Genomic DNA, 17,912 nt, shown 5'->3' with positions numbered 1-17,912 from the left:
CTCATTTCTCTTACACTGAGACAGAAGCAGAATTAACCACTCTTCTCAGACAGATACAATTCTCCTGTGGACATCCTCAAATATCTCAAAGATGCCTAGGTGATTGTGAGAGAGTTCCCAGTGACCCTGGGCTGATGACCCAAGGATAAGGCAGGCAGGAGAGACTCAGGCTGATTCTAAATAAAAAATCGAACTGCCGCAGCAGAGCTCCAATTACGGGTCCTGATTAGCTAGCTCTTGGGCAAAAGGAAAGACAAAAATACTCTACTCCAGTATTACATTTTATGGGTAGGTATAATTGTGATCATGACTCTTGATACTTTGTGGCCTTCATCTCTCACCCCTAAGATGCTTGTTTACTCTTACAGAATCTGTCATCAGATTCTATTTACACCTGGACCCTCTCACATAACTGTAGCAGGTCACTGAACGAGATCTGAAAAGTTTTAAGAGCAACACTCTCAAAGGGAAGCTTTAAGATGTCTATGTTGACATCTCACAATGCAGAAAATGCCTCCTGTTGGTTTCCTATACATTCTCAATCCAGAGTCTGGCCCTGTCTTGTAAATTCCAGGTAGAGGCCAGACCTTACATACAGATTCTAGGTGGGATCAGCCTGCTTCTGCATTCTTGGGTGTTACCAGCAAGTGTAGTACAACCAAAGGAGAGATTGCCTCATAGAGGCTGCTCTACCACATTCTAAATAATACGTCTACTTGAAAGGAAAAAGCTGAAGCTACATGAATATAAGTAGAGAGTTTATTTGGGCCAAGATTGGGAATTGTAACCTGGGATCAAAGATTCAAGTTGCCAAGAACCTACACTTTGATTAGCGCAGTTACAAGTGGATTTGTAAAGGCAAAAAGAGAGGGACAGAGAGTGGGCTGATACAAAGTTGCCTGTCAGAAACTCTCATTTGTTTACAAAAAAAAACACTGATTATCGATTGGATATACATTGTTAAGCTATAGGGTGTGGGTTACAGGATCCAGTGTGTCATTATTAATATAAATTTATAGCTACTTGTGGCAATAGCAGTTTCAAGAGATAAATTCATAGCTCAAAGAACAGAGAAATACATAATTGTGGTATTATTTTAATGTTCTCTGAACCTTGTAACTAAAAGAATCTGCATTTCTCAAATAACAGGTTTTCTTTTTTCCCAAATCTTAAGTCCCTGATTCAGAATTTGGAGCTGCAAATTTAGTTCCTAGGTGGGTGCAGTAGCAGTAGGTGTCATCCGCACATTTGTGGGTATTTTAAGAAGAGGAAGAAGGGGTTGGGTGTGGTGGCTCATACCTGCAACCCCAGCACTTTGGGAGGCCAAGGCAGGCAGATCACCTGAGGTCACGAGTTTGAGACCAGCCTGGCCAACATGGTGAAACCCCCCCCCCACTAAACATACAAAAATTAGCTGGACGTCTTGGTGCACGCTTGTAATCCCAGCTACTCAGGAGGCTGAGGCAGGAGAATCATTTGAACCCAGAAAGTGGAGGTTGCAGTGAGCCGAGATCATGCCATTGCACTCCAGCCTGGGCAACAGAGTGAGACTCCATCTCAAAAAAAAAAAAAAAGAAAGAAAAAAAAGAAGAGGAGGAAGGGAAAAAAATGGAGATTATCATGTCTACTTAATGCACACATGTTACTCTGGGTTTCTGGGCCCCATGGTCTCTGAAATCAGTTTCTGGTCTAAAGATACAAGAGTCATTTAAAGAGGTAAAATGGTTAATTGCTGCCCTGTGAAGTATGTAGAAATCTGGCCTAGCCTCTCTAGAGGTGACTATAGAGGACTATAACACCAAATAGGCAGAGACACAATTCTGCCTGCATATTTAGGGGACAGCATGCATTTTGCAGCACAATCGTGAGTTGACTGAAAGCCTGAAAGGAAAAGCCTCCTCTAGGTTAAAGCTTGGTTGGCACCTTATATGTTTATATGATGTGTGGTAATTCTAGACAGTGTTTGGAAAATATAACTAAAAGAAAAATTTTGTCCAGCTCCAGAGTAACTCCACAATGACAGAACAGAAAGAAAACCATTTTATTACACAATTAAACCAGAATGTGACATGTATCACAGTCAATCTGCTGAAGAGATTGCAAAGACAGAAAGACAGTCACAATAATTAGTCCACAAGTAGAAAACGTTACAGTACACGTCATACATAGTTCACCCTAAATTCACCTGGTAATTGGGAAGGCCATCCATATACGCTAATTGGTTATAATCAATGACAAAATAAACTTTTCACATCTTCATGACAAGAGGTAATTCTGCAACTTAGAGCCAGGTGCCTCCTGCCTGCCATCTCCTGGTGGCTTGTGTCCTCTCTTGACTCCTACCATCCGCCACTGAGGCAGAGTCCATAGCACAGAGCTCACACCTGGCACCCTATATATAACCCCAACTGCCACAGCAGCACTTCAATGCCACATCAGAGAGTGAAGCCTGAGTTGCAGGAGGAAAGCCTGCAGGACTCCTGGGTAGAACTGCACCTTCACAATAATGGGAATAGGTGCAGTGTTTAAACCTCAGTTTTTTATTTATAATGGTGACATGGAAATCACTCTGCTAGATTTCCAGCAAGAGTCCATATAGAGATAGCTCCAAGAGTTCTCACTGTGACAGCCCACCTCATTCACAGACACCATGGGATAGTAATAGGGCTTCCAAAACAGACACCCAATGCATTCAAGAGAAAAACAGCTGAAAATGATTATATTGAGAGAAAAAAAGAAGATAAAAGCATCTTCAGAAAAAAACTCAGATTAGATGATTGAACAAGTCAGTCAGAAAATATTCCCCTAAAACACATTTCTCTGTAAAAACCCAAAGTGCACAGCTACCCTCAGTATGAGAAACATGAGCACAAAGAATAAAGGCGGGCATATTCTCAGCAGAATTTTGTAAGTGTGTGTTACAGCGTGGTCTGGATTGAAGACCCAAGCAGATTTTGTGTGAGCAACAAGGCTGTTTATTCACTTGGGTGCTAGTGGGCTGAGTTTGAAAAGGGAGTCAGCCTGGAGGTGTGAGGGAGAGCAGTCTTTATAGGGCAAAGTGGCAAGTGGAAAATTACAACACAGTTTTGGGACTTGTTGACTCAAGAAGTTGATCGACCAGTTGGGACAGGAACCCGCTGTTCTTCTTTTGTGGTTTTTGGTTGTTGCAGGTTTTCCGGTTCCAGGAAGTCTGGAGGCATATGTGCCATTCCCAGAGTTCTTAATGGCCCACCGTAATAATGGCCCTGCTGGCAATAGTGCAGCCATATTTTTGGGATATGACATTCCTGTCTTTTTGTTTTAATAAGAAAAGGAGTGGACGTGGAGATGTTTCTCAGGGATTCTTCAAGCGGGACTTAGGGTGGCATGGACTCCTAATCGGGAGAGAGATCTTGGGGTTGGGGTGATATTCAGGGGCAGTTAGGAGTAGCATTTGCTGCATAGATTGACTGGTAACAGCTTGAATGAGATTTTGTAGGAACTGAGAGGCCAGTCGGAAGAGATAGGGTCCGAACAGGAGAAGGAGAATGATGGAAATGAGGGGCCAAGCTTTAGGGAGAAGCCACAATGCCCAGCTCCAAAGATTGGTGTTACGAGTCTGAAAGACGTTGCCTGATTTTAGAAGACTTTTCATTTAACCGCTGGGCAGCATCTCGTACTAGTCCAGACTGGTTGGTGTAAAAACAACAATCTTCCCCTAAAAAGGTGCACAGACCACCTTTTTCGGCGGTTAGGAGGTCTAAGCCACAGTGGTTCTGGAAAGTTACTGCTGCTAAGGAGTCTATTGGGGATTGGAGAGTAAGGGTGGATTTTGCTATGTCTTGGAGGCTAAGAGATCCTTTGAGAATGTACAATAGTAGGACAGGGAAGGGGACAAATAGCAGGTTTGTCTATTCCTGTTCCTGTGGCATTGGTAATTCCTAGTCCTATAAGCAAGAGTATTATCTGCACGGCCCTACACTGATGGACTTGGGCTCTGACAGGGACTGGTAAGGTTTGGTTTCCAAGGGCAATGTCAATTTTGGGGCTTAGGAAGACTAGGGTACAGGTGCCTGTCCAGTTAGTGGGGAGGCAGACATAGGTTGAAGTTCCACACAAGAAGAATATGCCTTGGCTGGGTAGGCAGAACTGGCTGTGTATGTTAAAAAAAGTGTGTGAATTTGTTGTTTTCATTTTCCCACACCCCTAGGGTACATGCCAAGGTGGCCCCCGTGAGTGGCTGAAAAGGGATGTTTGGGACAAGCTGAGTGGCTCCCTGTTTTATTTTCCCATTGGAGGAAAAATCATTTTGTATCTACTAGGAGCCACTCAGAAGGGTAGCTGAAAGCGGGGATAAGGAGGCATTCGTCAGTGGTGGGAGTGCTGCTGCAGGAGGTCCAGGGGTGAATGGTCGGTCATGCAGTGTGTATGCCTGCCATTACAAAACCCAGATTGTTTGTTAAGCAGGAAGGTGCTTATGACTTCTGGGGGCTTTGAGAAGTAGATAGGCTGTTTGAATGTAGCCGTTTGCGAGACCTGGAAGTTAATGTAGTCAGCTGGGGCTTGAAGCTGCGAGGTGTAGTTGCACTGATGGAACAGGAGGTGACCTAGGGGTAGGCCTGATGACAGGTTGTGTTGGATGCATAAAGGGGCTTGGAAAGTTAAGACAGTGTTTGTAGTCACAGGGCCGTGTATGGGTTTTTCATTTCTTGTGTAATGGGTGAGGCTGACATGTAGGAGCCTAAAAGTTGAACTGCATGTCCTGTCGGGGTATTTTCGGTCATTTCATTGATGGAGAAGTCGGCCAATGACTGCATATTTAGCAGTTGGAAAGGGCTTTTTCCTTCATAACGAGGGTGGTAGGTTAAGTTAGTAACTACCCAGTTTTTTGCGGGAATGGGAGTGGCAACGTAAGTGGTAGCTGATAGAGAAATGCAAAGCCAGCAGTCCTTTGCCAAAGAAGGATTGAACTGGTTTAACAGAAAGTGGGTTGAGAGTTTTGTAGAGGTAATTAGGCATTACTGGAAGTGGGGGGTGCGGCCATGCAGGGCAGCCAAAGGAGCAGGAGGGATAGATAAAGTGAGTAGGAAGGTAAATAGAGGCGTCTCATCTGGGGAGAAGTCATACAGGGTGCCCTAAAAGATGAGATCATCTATCCGGTTTAAGAGAGAATCTAAGGTGGGAGTTTGGGGATGAAACCAGGACATGTCTTAGCAAATAGAGTGCAGGAAGAGGGTGAAGCAGCAGGGTGGACAGGAGCAGGACATTTAAGTTTCTTCAGGAATTCGGGTGAGTTTTAACGAGGTCAAGGAGAGTACTTCCAACTTTCGTCAGGCTGAGTGTCAGATGGACACAGCTTTACTCTGGAAGGGTGAATCCACTGAGGAGGATCTTGTAAGTGGACAGCTGTTGGGGTGCTATAAATGACCAAGAAGGGTCCTGTCCACCGAGGTTGTAGAGATCGGGGGGTTAAGCTCTTTATCAGGATGGGCTGTCCAGCCAGAGTGTCCTCATATGGCTGGGTATCTGGGGTGGGTTAGCACCTGACGGTTAGCAACCTGACGGATTTCATTCCTAGCCTGTTGGAGGACTGGGTAAATAGTCCCCAAGAGGACTGGTGTCTGGGATGAGGTTGGGCCCGAGTAGAAAAGTACTACCATGTAAGAGTTCGAATGGGCTATACCTGGTAGGTTCATGGGCAGTGGCTCAGATTCGGAGGAGCGCAAGTGGTCAGAGAACAATCCAGTCCTTTCGGAGCTGGAGGGTGAGTTTTTAAGAGGCTGCTGGCTCTTTCAACCTTTCCTAAGGAATGAGGATGGTATGGGGTGTGGAGATTCCACTGGATGCCAAGGGCCTGGGAAACTGCCTGGCTGATTTGGCTAATGAAAGCTGGACCATTGTCAGACTGGATGGAAGTAGGGAGGCCGAAACAGAGAATAATATCTGTTAGAAGAGAGGTAATAACTGCTGCGGCCTTTTTCAGATCCAGTAGGGAAGGCCATGACCCATCTGGCGAAGGTATCAACCCAAACTAGGAGGTACTTATATTTTTTGACATGAGGCATACGAGTGAAGTCAACTTGCCAATCTTGTGTAGTAGTAAACCCTCAGGCCCGATGTGTTGTGAAAGGAGGGGGCCTAAGAAAACCTTGGGGGTTGGTGGAGTGGCAGACGGAACATTGAGAGGTGATTGCTTTAAGGATGGACTTCCACGATGAGAAATAAATAAGGGGCTCTAGGAGGTGAGCCAAAGGCTTGTACCCTACGCGCAAGCAGTCATGGAGGGATGAGAGAATAGATTGTGCTTCTGAGGCAGGAAGAAGGAACTTTCTGTGATCTAAGAACCACTTGCCTTGTGAGTTGGAAAGGACAAGTAGAGCAGGCTTTCAGAACAAGAGTAGGTAGGGATGATAGATAAGAAAGAAACGTACTGGCCTTTTGGAGCAGAGACTGGAATGTCTGCAGACACTGAGGCGTTTGCCACCTCTTTTGCTGTTTTATTGGTGCGGGCATTTGCTTTAGTGACAGGGTCTGTCGGTTTTTGGCGTCCTCTGCAGTGGACACAACTCCAGCTTTGGCAGGCAGGAGAGCAGGTTTAAGGAGGAACTTTATGATAAAGGCATTGATAATGGAAGACCCTTGTGTGGTTAGAAAACCTCTTTCCGCCCAGATGGCAGCATTGTGATGAAGGATGTAGAAAGCATACTTGGAATCAGTATAAATATTGATGTGCATTCCCTTAGCAAGAAAGAGTGTGAGTTAAAGCAATCAGTTCAGCTTGCTGAGAGGTGGTGGAGGGTGGAAGTGCAGCAGACTCGATAACAAATGTGTGGGACACAACAGCATAACCTGCCTTGGCTGGCGAAAATTGGTTGGGCCTTGAAGAACCACCATCGATAAACCAAGTGTGGTCTGGGTTTGGGACTGGAAAAACAGAAATATGAGGAAAGGGGGAGGATGCCATGAGATTAAGGAGATGCAGTCATATGGCTCAGGACTTGTGTTGGGTGCTAAGTGAGAGGCTGGGTTGAAATCAGGTCCAAGAGTAATGGTTAGCATGGGGTTTAAAATAAAGAGTGAATAAAGCTGGAGGAGATGTGGGGAGGAGAGTAGGTGTGTGAGGTGAGAGGAAGAAATGAGACTCCAGAGGTTGTGAGAGCTACAGAGGGTAAATGGGGTGTAATCAGTGATTTTTGAGGGATTCTAGAAGTATTAGGGCAGTGGCCGCTGCAGCGCGTACACAGGGCAGCCAGCCTAGCACTGAGGTCAAGTTGTTTAGATAAGCAGGCCACTGGTCGTGGGCCTGGCCCTTGTCTTAGGACCCCAACTGCACATCCCTTTACCTCTGGCATATAGAGAGGGAAGGGCTGGGTGGAGTCGGGGAGTGCCAGTGAGGGGGCTGTCTCAAGAGCTTTATTCAGGGAGTGAAAGGATGAATGAGGGAAGGATTTGGGGTCTATGGGGTCGGCTAGGTTGCCTTTTGTAAGCTTATAAAGGCGTTTTGTTAAGAGGGCAAAACCAGGTACCTAGAGGCGGAAGTACCCGATGATGCCTAAGAAGGAGATAAGCTGCTGTTTTTGAAGGGACTGGGGTCTAGGAGATTAGCTGAATACAGTCAGCGGGGACAGTGTAGGTGTGCTGATGGAGAATTATGCTGAGGTAAGTAACAGAAGGGGAAGAAATCTGAGCTTTAGAGGGGGACATTCGGTACCCTTTAGAGTCTAAATGCTGAAGGAGTAGGAGGATATTCTATTGGGAGAATTAGGATTCCTAGGAGGGACTGCAGAGAAGATCATCAACATATCAGATGAGGTAGGAAAAGGAAGGCTGAAAAGAGAGTAGGTTGCAGGCAAGGGCTTGGCTAAAATAATGAGGGTTATCCCGGAAGCCCTGGGAAGAATGGTCCAGCTTAGTTGTTGGGACTGATGGGTGTCAGGGTCAGTCCAGGTGAAAGCAAAAAGAGGTCGAGAGGAGGGGTGTAGGGGAATGGTGTAGAAGGCATCTTTTAGGTTGAGAACGGAATAATAGGTAGTGGAGGGAGGTATTTTGGACAAGGGAGTATATGAGTTTGACACTACAGGATGGATGGAAAGTACAATCTGACTGATGAGACGAAGGTCTTGAACTAATCTGTAGGACTTGTCTGGTTTTTGAAAGGGAAGGATGGCAGAGTTAACGGGTACTAAGATGCCATGTTGTAAAAAGCAGGTAAAAAGGCTTTAGGCCTTTTAGGGGTGGCATAGGGATAGGGTACTGGCATTGGGCAGGGTGAGAATGGTTTGGCTTTAAAGGGATGACAAGGCAGGAGTGATCTGTAGCAAGGGAGGGAGAGGTGATATCCCAGACCCTGGGGCTGAGGAAGGGAGATGTTAAGAGGAGCTTGTGGGGTTGGTGAGGGGTTGGGGAGAAGGGTGGCAAGGAGGTGTGGCTGTAGCCCAGGACTAGTGAGGGAGGCAGACAATTTTGTTAGGATATCTCAGCTGAGCAGAGGGACTAGACAAGTGGGGATGACTAGGAAGGAGTGCAAAAAGGAGTGCTGACCTAGTTGACACCACACCAGTGGAATCTGGAGAGGTCTGGAGGCTTTGCCATCAATTCCCACAACAACAGTCATGGAGGCTAAGGAGACAGGTCCTTGAAAGGAGGGAAGGGTGGAGTGGGTGGCCCCCATATCAATCAAAAAGGGGATGGACTTACCCTCCACCTTAAGAGTTACCTGAGGTCCATGATGGTCCAGGGGGCCTCTGAGGTGTTCAGGCAGCGTCATTCCTCAGCCACCAAGCCGATGACATCAGGAAAGGAGTCAGCCAGGGGGCTGTGGGGTTGAGCTCCAGGAGCTCTAGGGATGGCAGCTTGAGTTAGACAGTCTGACTTCCAGTGAGGGCCAGCACAAACAGGGCATGGCTTAGGAGGTATCCCAGGCTGCAGGCATTCCTTGTTCCAGTGGCCATTTTTATGGCACTTGAAGCATGGCCCTGGAGGGGCTGCTGGGCGCTGCGGTCTGGACGCCTTGAAATCCCTACAGGCCATTGGTGTGGCTGGGGTTCATCTAACAGTGGAGGCAAGCATCTGTAATTCAGAAATACACTGCCACCGGATAGCCTCTTCCCTGTTACTGAACACCTTAAAGGCAAGGTTAATTAAATCCTGTTGTGAGATTTGAGGGCCAGATTCTAATTTTTGAAGTTTTTTTCTAACATGGGGAGCTGACTGGGTAACAAAATGCACATTAAGTTGGCCTTCTGGCCCTTCAGGATCTAAAGTTGTATACCGTCTGAGAGTGGCAGCCAGACACACCATAAACTGTGCTGGATTTTCATCCTTGCCCTGAGTGGTTTCTTCTAACTTACCATAATGACTGCCTTATATGCAGCTTTTTGGAGTCCCTCTACCAAGCAAGTGATCATATAATCTCGCCTGGCCATACCAGGAGATCCTGTTTGACAGTTCCAATGGGGCTCCTCACGGGGGACCTCCCTGGCACCTTCCTGGAGACCTAGCTCAAGGCGCCAGTGGTCATCTGCATAGGACTGAGCTAGGGCCCAAACTCGCTCCCTTCGGGAGTGAGTGTAGAAGTGAGGATGACATTTAAGTCACTTCAGGTGAGGTTATAAGACTGAGTTAAATATTGAAATTCCTGGATATATTTAGTGGAGTCTGATGGAAAAGAACCTAAACACTGGCTGACCTGAGACAGGTCAGACAGGGAGAAAGAAACATGAACTCAGACTATTCCTTCAGCTCCAGCCACCTCTCAAAAGGGAAAGAGAGGGGTGGGAGGAGGGGGATTAGAAGTGGGACCAAATTGTAAGCCAGATTGAGTATGGGGCGGAGTGGGGACAGAAGGGATATAGGGAGGCGCAGTATGGGTAGAATGGGGACTGGGGTCTGGAGAACGGTTGGGACCAGAGTTGGACGGGCAGGGAGGAGAAATATCGGAAGGGTTTGTGGACAGGGAGGACTCGCTGTCGCCAGAGGGTGGTAGGAGACCAGACAGGAGGGACAGAAGGAGAATTTGAGATGAATCGCATTGGGAACAAGGGCTGGGGAGGGACAGAAATGTAAAACATGCCTGGATGTATGGAACCTCAAACCATTTGCCCATTTTGTGACAAAAGTTGTCTAAGTCCTGCAAAACAGAGAAATTGAAAGTGCCGTTTTCCAGCCACTGAGAGCCACTGTCTAATTTATATTGGGGCCACGTCATATTACAGAAGAAAATGAGATGTTTAGGTTCCAGATCAGGTGAAAGACACAGTGGTTTTAGATATTTTTTTTTTTTTTTTTTTTTTTTGGAGAGGGAGTCTTGATCTGTCACCCAGGCTGGAGTGCAGTGGCGCGATCTCAGCTCACTGCAAGCTCCTCCTCCCGGGTTCACACCATTCTCCTGTCTCAGCCTCCCAAGCAGCTGGGACTACAGGTGCCTGCCACCACACCCAGCTAATTTTTTGTATTTTTAGTAGAGATGGGGTTTCACCGTGTTAGCCAGGACGGTCTCGATCTCCTGACCTCATGATCCGCCCGCCTCGGCCTCCCAAAGTGCTTGGGATTACAGACATGAGCCACTGTGCCCAGCTGAACTCTTGGACATCTTAATTTTGCACACTGTATGCAACTGAAAGAATATTAACAGAAAAAAAAACAAAAAAAAAAACAGAAGACAGAAAGGTGTTATAAAAAAAAAATCCGGCGAGGTGCAGTGGCTCATGCCTGTAAACCCAGCACTTTGGGAGGCCAAGGTGGGTGGATCACCTAAGGTCACAAGTTCGAGACCAGACTGACCAATATGGCGAAACCCCGTCTCTACTAAAAGTACAAAAATTTGCCAGGCATGGTGATGCATGCCTGTAATCCCAGCTTCTTGGGAGGCTGAGGCAGGTGAATGGCTTGAACCTGGGAGGCAGAGGTTGCAGTGAGCCAAAATCATGCCACTGTACTCCAGCCTAGGCAACAAGAGTGAAACTCCATCTCAAAAAAAAGAAAAAAAAAATCTATGGGTTTGTTAATCAAGAAAAATGACAAGAGAAATCTCGATCATTTTAGGAGGTTTTTTTGCCAAAGTTAAGGATGTGTGCCCTGGAGACAAGTCTATGTCTTTCTTCCAAGATGATTTTGAGGACTTCAAGTTTAAAGGTAAAAGGGTGGGATATTGGTAAGTACACAATTTTCATGTAACAAGAGTATAGAAAAATACCGTCATTCATGCCTTTGTCTGGCTCAGTGAATCTGCATTTTTTTTTAAACATCAGATGACATAGACAAATAGGGCAGAAGAAAAATGCAGGGAACCTGAATTTTTACATAAGATAACATAGACAAAATGGGGCAGAGGAACAGATAGGCATTTGAGTCTGATGGAAAGGGAAGTGACTGAACCTATAAACTATCAATTTACATTTCTATGATAAAATTTTAACAGAAACACCTTGGGGTAAAGATGTTTTATTGTGGACACATATGCGGGGAGGTATGCAGCTTTTCATCTTGTAGCCATCTTATTTAGGAACCAAAAGGGAAAGGCAGGTTTGTGTGACCCAGTTCTCAGATTAACTTTTCTGTTTGGCTCACTGAGTTTGGAGTCCCAAGATTTAATTTGCTTTCACAGATGCACATGAATAAAGCAATTTCTTAGAGATGTATAGAGAGACTTAGATTCTGACACAATAATAGTGGGAGACTACAACACCCCACAGACACTAATAAATCATTGAGGCAGAAAATTAACAAAGATATCAGGACCTAAATGCAACACTTGACCAAATAGTCCTAATAGACATCTACAGAATTCTTCATCTACAAATAACATAATATACATTTTTCTCATCACCACATGGCACATACTCTAAAACTGACCAATTTTTAATCAGAATAAAACAATTCTCAGCAAATCCAAACATCCCAAAATTATACCAACCACACACTCAGATCACAGCCTGATGAAAATACAATGGAACACAAAGAAAACCACTTGAAACCATACAATTACATACAAATTTAAAAACCTGGGCCAGACATGGTGGCTTATGCCTGTAATCCAGCACTTTGGGAGACAGAAGCAGGCAGACCACTTGAGGTCAGGAGTTTGATACCAGCCTGACCAACATGGTGAAACCCCACCTCTATTAAAAATACAAAACTTATCCAGGCATGGTTGTGGGAGGTTGAAGCACAGAATCATTTGAGCCTGGGAGGCAGAGGTTGCAGTGAGTCGAGATCATGCCACTGCACTCCAGCCTGGGTGACAGAGTGAGACTCTGTCTCAAAAAACAAACAAACACCTGCACCTGAATGACTTTTGGGTAAACAATAAAATTAAGGGAGAAATCAAGAAGTTCTTAGGAACAAATGAGAACAAAGTACTGCAACACAGCTGACCCAGTGTTAAGAGGGAAATTTACAGCACCAAATGTTCACATTAAAAAGTTTAAAAGATCTCAATTTAACAAACTGACATTATAAATAAAAGAATGAGAACAGCAAGAGGAAACCAACTTCTAAACTAGCAGAGGGCAAGAAATAACCAAAATCACATCTGTACCAAAGGAAATTTAGACATGAAAAACTATACAAAAGATCAAGAAACCTAGGAGTTAAATCTTTGAAAAAATTAATAAGTTAAATAAACCACTAGTTAGATTCATGAAGAAGATAAGATCTAAATAAACACAATTAGAAATGACAAAAGAGGCATTACCACTGACGCCACAAAAATACAAATAACTGTTGAAGTCTGCTATGAACACCTCTATGCACACAAACTAGAAAATCTAAAAGAAATGGATCAATTCCTAAACAAATACATCCTCCCAAGACTGAGCAAACATAGAAATTGAATCCCTGAATAGACCAATAACAAGCTCCAAAACTGAATTACTAATAAATAGCCAAGCAACCGAAAAAAACCCGGGACCAGAGAGATTTACAGCTGAATTTTACCAGATGTACAAAGAAGAGCTGGTACCATTTCTCCTAAAACTATTCCAAAAAATTGAGAAGGCTCTCTTCCCATCCCACTATATAAGAACAGTATCATATGATACCAAAACCTGACAGAGACATAACCAAAAAAGAAAATTTCAGGTCAATATCCTTGATGACCATTTATGCAAAAATCATCAGCAAAATGCCGGGAAACTGAATCCAGCTAATCATAAAAGCTAATCTAGTATGATCAAGTAGACTTTATCCCTGGCATATGAGGTTGGTTCAACATACACAAATCAATAAATGTGATTCATCACATAAACAGAAATACAGACAAAAACCACAAGATTATCTCAATAGATGCAGAAGAAGCTTTCAATAAAATTTAACATCCTTCGCATTGAAATAATTAAAGGCCCTCAACAAAGTAGGCATTGAAGGTACATACTTCAAAATAATGAGTTATCTGTGAGGAACCCACAACCAGCATACGGGATGGACAAAGCTAGAAGCATTTCTCCATGAAAACTGGCACAAGACAAGGATGCTTTCTCTCACCACTCCTATTCAACATAGAACTGGTAGTCCTCACTAGAGCAATGAGGCAAGAGACAAAAATAAAAAGCATCCAAATAGGAAGTAAACAAGTCAAACTATCCCTGTTTGCAGACAACAGATCAAGAAAAGCCTACAGTCCCCACAGAAAAGCTCCATAAACTGAAAAGTAACTGAAGCAAAATTTCAGAATACAAAATAAATGCACAAAAATAAGTAGCGTCCCTCTACATCAACAACATCCAAGCTGAAAACCAAATCAAAAACACAATCTCATTCACAATTGCTACAAAAGAATAAAATATTTAGGAATACAGCTAACCAGGGAGGTGAAAGATCTCTACAACAACAATTTAAAAAACACTGCTTAAAGAAGTTAGATATGACACAAATAAATGGAAAGTCATTTTATGCTCATGGATAGAAAACATCAAAATTATTAAAATGGCCATACTGCCCAAAGAAATGTACAGATCTAATATTACTCCCACCAAACTACCAAAAACATTATTAGCAGAACTTTAAAAAAAAAAAAAAAAAGATTTAAAATTCATATGGAACAATGAAGAGCTCGAATAGCCAAGGCAATTCTAAGCAAAAAGAACAAAGCTGGAGGCATTGCATTACTTGAATTCAAACTATACTTCAGGGCTACAGTAACCAAAGAAGCATGGTACTGGTTAAAAAAAAAAAAAAAAAAGACAAACAACAACCAAAAAAACCAGACCAATAGACCAGGGCAACAGAATAGAGCCCAGAAATAATGCCACACACCTACAGCCATTTGGTCTTTTGACAAAGCTGACAAGAGGAATGTGGGAAGAATTCCGTATTTAATAAATGATGCTAGAATAACTAGCTAACACTATACAGAACATTGAAAGTGGGTACCCTTCATACACCATATATAAAAATCAACTCAAGATGAGTTACAGATTTAAATGTAAAACTTAAAATTATAAAATACCCTGGAAGATAACCTAGGAAATACCATTCTAACTACAAACTGACAGAGATTTCATGATGAAGATGCCAAAAGCAATTGCAACAAAAGCTAAAATTGACAAATAGATTATAAACTATAACCTATTATAGCTAATTAAACTAGCTATTTAACAGCAGTGGAAACTATCAACAGACTACCTATAGAATAAAATAAAATATTTGCAAACTATGCTTCTGACAAAGGTCTAATATCCAGCATCCATAAGAAATTTAAACAAATTTATAAGAAAAACACAACCTTATTAAAAAGTAGGCAAAAAAATATGAACAGACACTTTTCAAAAGAAGACATACATGTGGCTAAAAAGCAAATTTAAAAAATGCTCGGTCGGGCGTGGTGGCTCATGCCTGTAATCCCAGCACTTTGGGAGGCCAAGGTGGGTAGATCACGAGGTCAGGAGTTCGAGACTAGCCTGACCAAGATGGTGAAACCCCGTCTCTCCTAAAAATACAAAAATTAGCCAGGCACGGTGGCAGGCACCTGTAATCCCAGCTACTCAGGAGGCTGAGGCACGAGAATCACTTAAACTCAGGCAGGAGAGGTTGCAGTGAGCCGAGATCATGCCACTGCACTCCAGCCTGGGTGACAAAGTGAGATTCCATCTCAAATAAATAAATAAATACTCATCACTAATCATTAGAGAAATGCAGAGAAAAACCACGAGATACCATCTCACACCAGTCAGAATGGCTGTTGTTAATAACAGATGCTGGCAAGGTTGAAGAGAAAAGGGAATGCTTATACACTGCCTGTGGGAGCGTAAATTAGTTGAACCAGTGTGAAAAGCAGTGTGGTGATTCCTCACAGAACTAGAAACAGAATTATCATATGACCCAGACACCTCATAATTGGGTTTATACCCAAAGAAATATAAATTATTCTGTCATAGAGACACGTGCACATGCATGTTCACTGCAACACTATTCACATAGCAAAGACATGGAATCAACCTAAATACCTATTAATGGTAGACTGGATAAAGAAAATATGGTATGGCAGGGCACGGTGACTCATACCTGTAACCACAGCACTTTCATATGCTGAGGCATGTAGATTTCCGGAACTCAAAAGTTCAAAACCAGACTGAGCAATGTGAAAGAACCACGTCTTTACAAAAAATACAAAAAGAAAAATTAGCCGGGCATAATGGTACACACCTGTCGGTACACACTTGGGGGCTGAGGTAGGAGGACTGCTTGAGCCATGGAGGCTGAGGCTGCAGAGAACCAAGATCACACCACTGCACTTCAGCCTGTGTGACAGGATGAGACCCTGTCTCCAAAAATAATTATAATAAAAATAAAATACAACAAAATATTTAATACAAACAAAATATGATACATAAACATCATGGAATACCATGTGGCGATAAAAAAGAACAAGGGCATGTCCTTTGCAGCAACATGGATAGAGCTGGAGACCATTAGCCTTAGAAAACTAATGCAGAAACAGAAAGATAAATATATTTTCTCATGTATAAGAGCTAAATAATAAGAACATATGGACACAAAGAGGGGCACAACAGAGGCCTAGTTGAGGGTGGAAGGTGAAAGAACAAAAGGGTCAAAAAAATACTTGTTTGGTGCTATGCTTAGTATTTCAACGATAAAATAATCTGCACACCAAACCCCCGTGACACAATTTTACCTATATAACAAACCTGCATGTGTACCCCAAAACAGAAATAAAAGTTAAAAGGAAAAAAATCCATGGGTGTGGGAGAATGCAATGTAGGTGGGAGGACTGGTTTGTGCTACAGACAGTGGCCCAGATGGGGCTGTCCTCTGATTTATTTGTGTCCATGCAAGCAGATGAGATTATGAACAGGTGGTCCAGAACCCTCGGTTGGTAGAGAGAGCAGTTTGCTCTGCAGATTCAGTGTCTGGGAATAGCAATATGCCAGACTTGTAGACACTTTTGTGGGTTTTTGGCAAAAAATACTAGAATAAAAAAATGCTGTAGTGAAATAACTGAGGGCGGTGCCTAGTCCTGAGAGGGGGGTGGACACATCAATGTCTAGTGCGTATGTTTGTGAGTGGGTGGAAATTCTGGGATGGCAGCTGCAAGAAAAGTGGGTCTATAATCAGAGCTCCTTTCCTCTAAGTTTTCAGTCCTCTCTCACCATAGAAGGAGACCTGGAATCACAGGACAATGGGCAGTGTGACAGTCTGTGTACAGGAAAGTAGAGCATCCCATTCCCAGACACCCAGAGTTCCACTCCAGGCCAGGCCTGTTTGATATCTTTCTTCTGGCACCAAATCTGTAAAGTTTGCTTAATATCAAGCAATTCTCCAAAACTAACACATTGTTTAACATTTGAATTCCGACCCCAGAGTCAGCAGACCCTGATTCAGGGCTCAGTCCCACAACACTGTCCTCACTGCAGATGCCAAACACCACATGGGCCAATCTGTGCTTCTAAAACTACTGTTTGAAAATTTAGAACTCCCATAAACTCCCTCCAGTTCAATAATTTGATAGAGCTACTCACAGAACTCAGCAAACACTATAGTTATGTTGACCAGTTTATTATACAATATACTACCCAGGAAAATTTAAATGGAAAAAATGTACAGGACAAAGAAAAGAGGTGGAGAAAGATGAAGCACATAGATAATCCAGGTGAACAGCTGTGATTAATAAAATTCCCCATCCTTTGTGTTCTCCAGGAACAGTTTATGAAAAGAAACACCCTTCCCATTATGACTTTGATGGTGCTCTTTTTCTTAACTATTTAATAACCAAACACTCACTCTGCATATTTTCTTCTTTTTCATATTAAAAAATTAGCTGAATTTTTCTTTAGTGGTCAAAATAAAATTCTTCTTAATCAAACTTCACTTAAGTTTATCTCCTTTCCACAGGCTCCTGAACTTTGAGCTACCCTCAGTTTCAGCCAACATACAATCCCATTTTTTGTCCCTCCTAAAAACTTGATGACTTCAGGATAAAACATTTTCTAATCTACTATATGATTTTTTCACCTTTCATTTGCCATTCCCCTGTGATCTTCTTTCTGAACTTCTTTGCTCCTCCCTAAGAAAAAAGTCTTCGTCTGCATAAACTATGCAATTCTTAAAGATCTTATAGTTGGTACTTCCTTCTGTTGCAATATTCCTTTAAAATTCAAATTTTTTTTAGAGGAACCTCATTCTGTTTTTACAAAAAGTAAAATACTGCCTCAAAACGATAACAACTTCATCTTTAGTAAGACTCTCCCATTCCCCTTCCATCTTAATGTTAACTGCATCTGCCTGTGGGTCCCCCGATGTCCAGGGCTCTGTAGCTTCTCTCAGAATAAAGGCTTCTTCCATGGCTGGGGTGAGCAGGGGAGGCTTCCAAGAAAGAACTAACTGGGCTTTTAATAACCTCCCTTCCCTTTGCAACCTCAATATTAGCCTTAGCCAACAATTAATAGCCTACCCACCAAGAAAAGCCCAGGACCAGA

The 17,912-nt window shown here is 43.2% G+C and overlaps 1 protein-coding gene and 1 long non-coding RNA gene across 2 annotated transcripts in view; both read right to left on the bottom strand.

Moving 5' to 3' along the window:
* Positions 1 to 17,912, bottom strand: part of ZNF107 (zinc finger protein 107) — a 43,949-nt gene that overhangs the window by 19,649 nt on the left and 6,388 nt on the right. The gene's annotated exons all lie outside the window — the stretch shown is intronic.
* LOC105500282 lies at positions 2,958 to 8,765 on the bottom strand. Its single transcript, XR_001000010.1, has 3 exons — positions 8,677 to 8,765; positions 5,663 to 5,781; positions 2,958 to 5,505 (listed from the first exon to the last, which is right to left on the bottom strand). It is a non-coding gene; the product is annotated as an uncharacterized LOC105500282 (long non-coding RNA).

This window comes from Colobus angolensis, unplaced genomic scaffold, assembly GCF_000951035.1.
Source record: "Colobus angolensis palliatus isolate OR3802 unplaced genomic scaffold, Cang.pa_1.0 Scaffold657, whole genome shotgun sequence".
Classification (NCBI taxonomy): domain Eukaryota; kingdom Metazoa; phylum Chordata; class Mammalia; order Primates; family Cercopithecidae; genus Colobus; species Colobus angolensis.
Note: the sequence above shows the minus strand (reverse complement) of the source record. Positions and strands in the feature narration are given on the sequence as shown.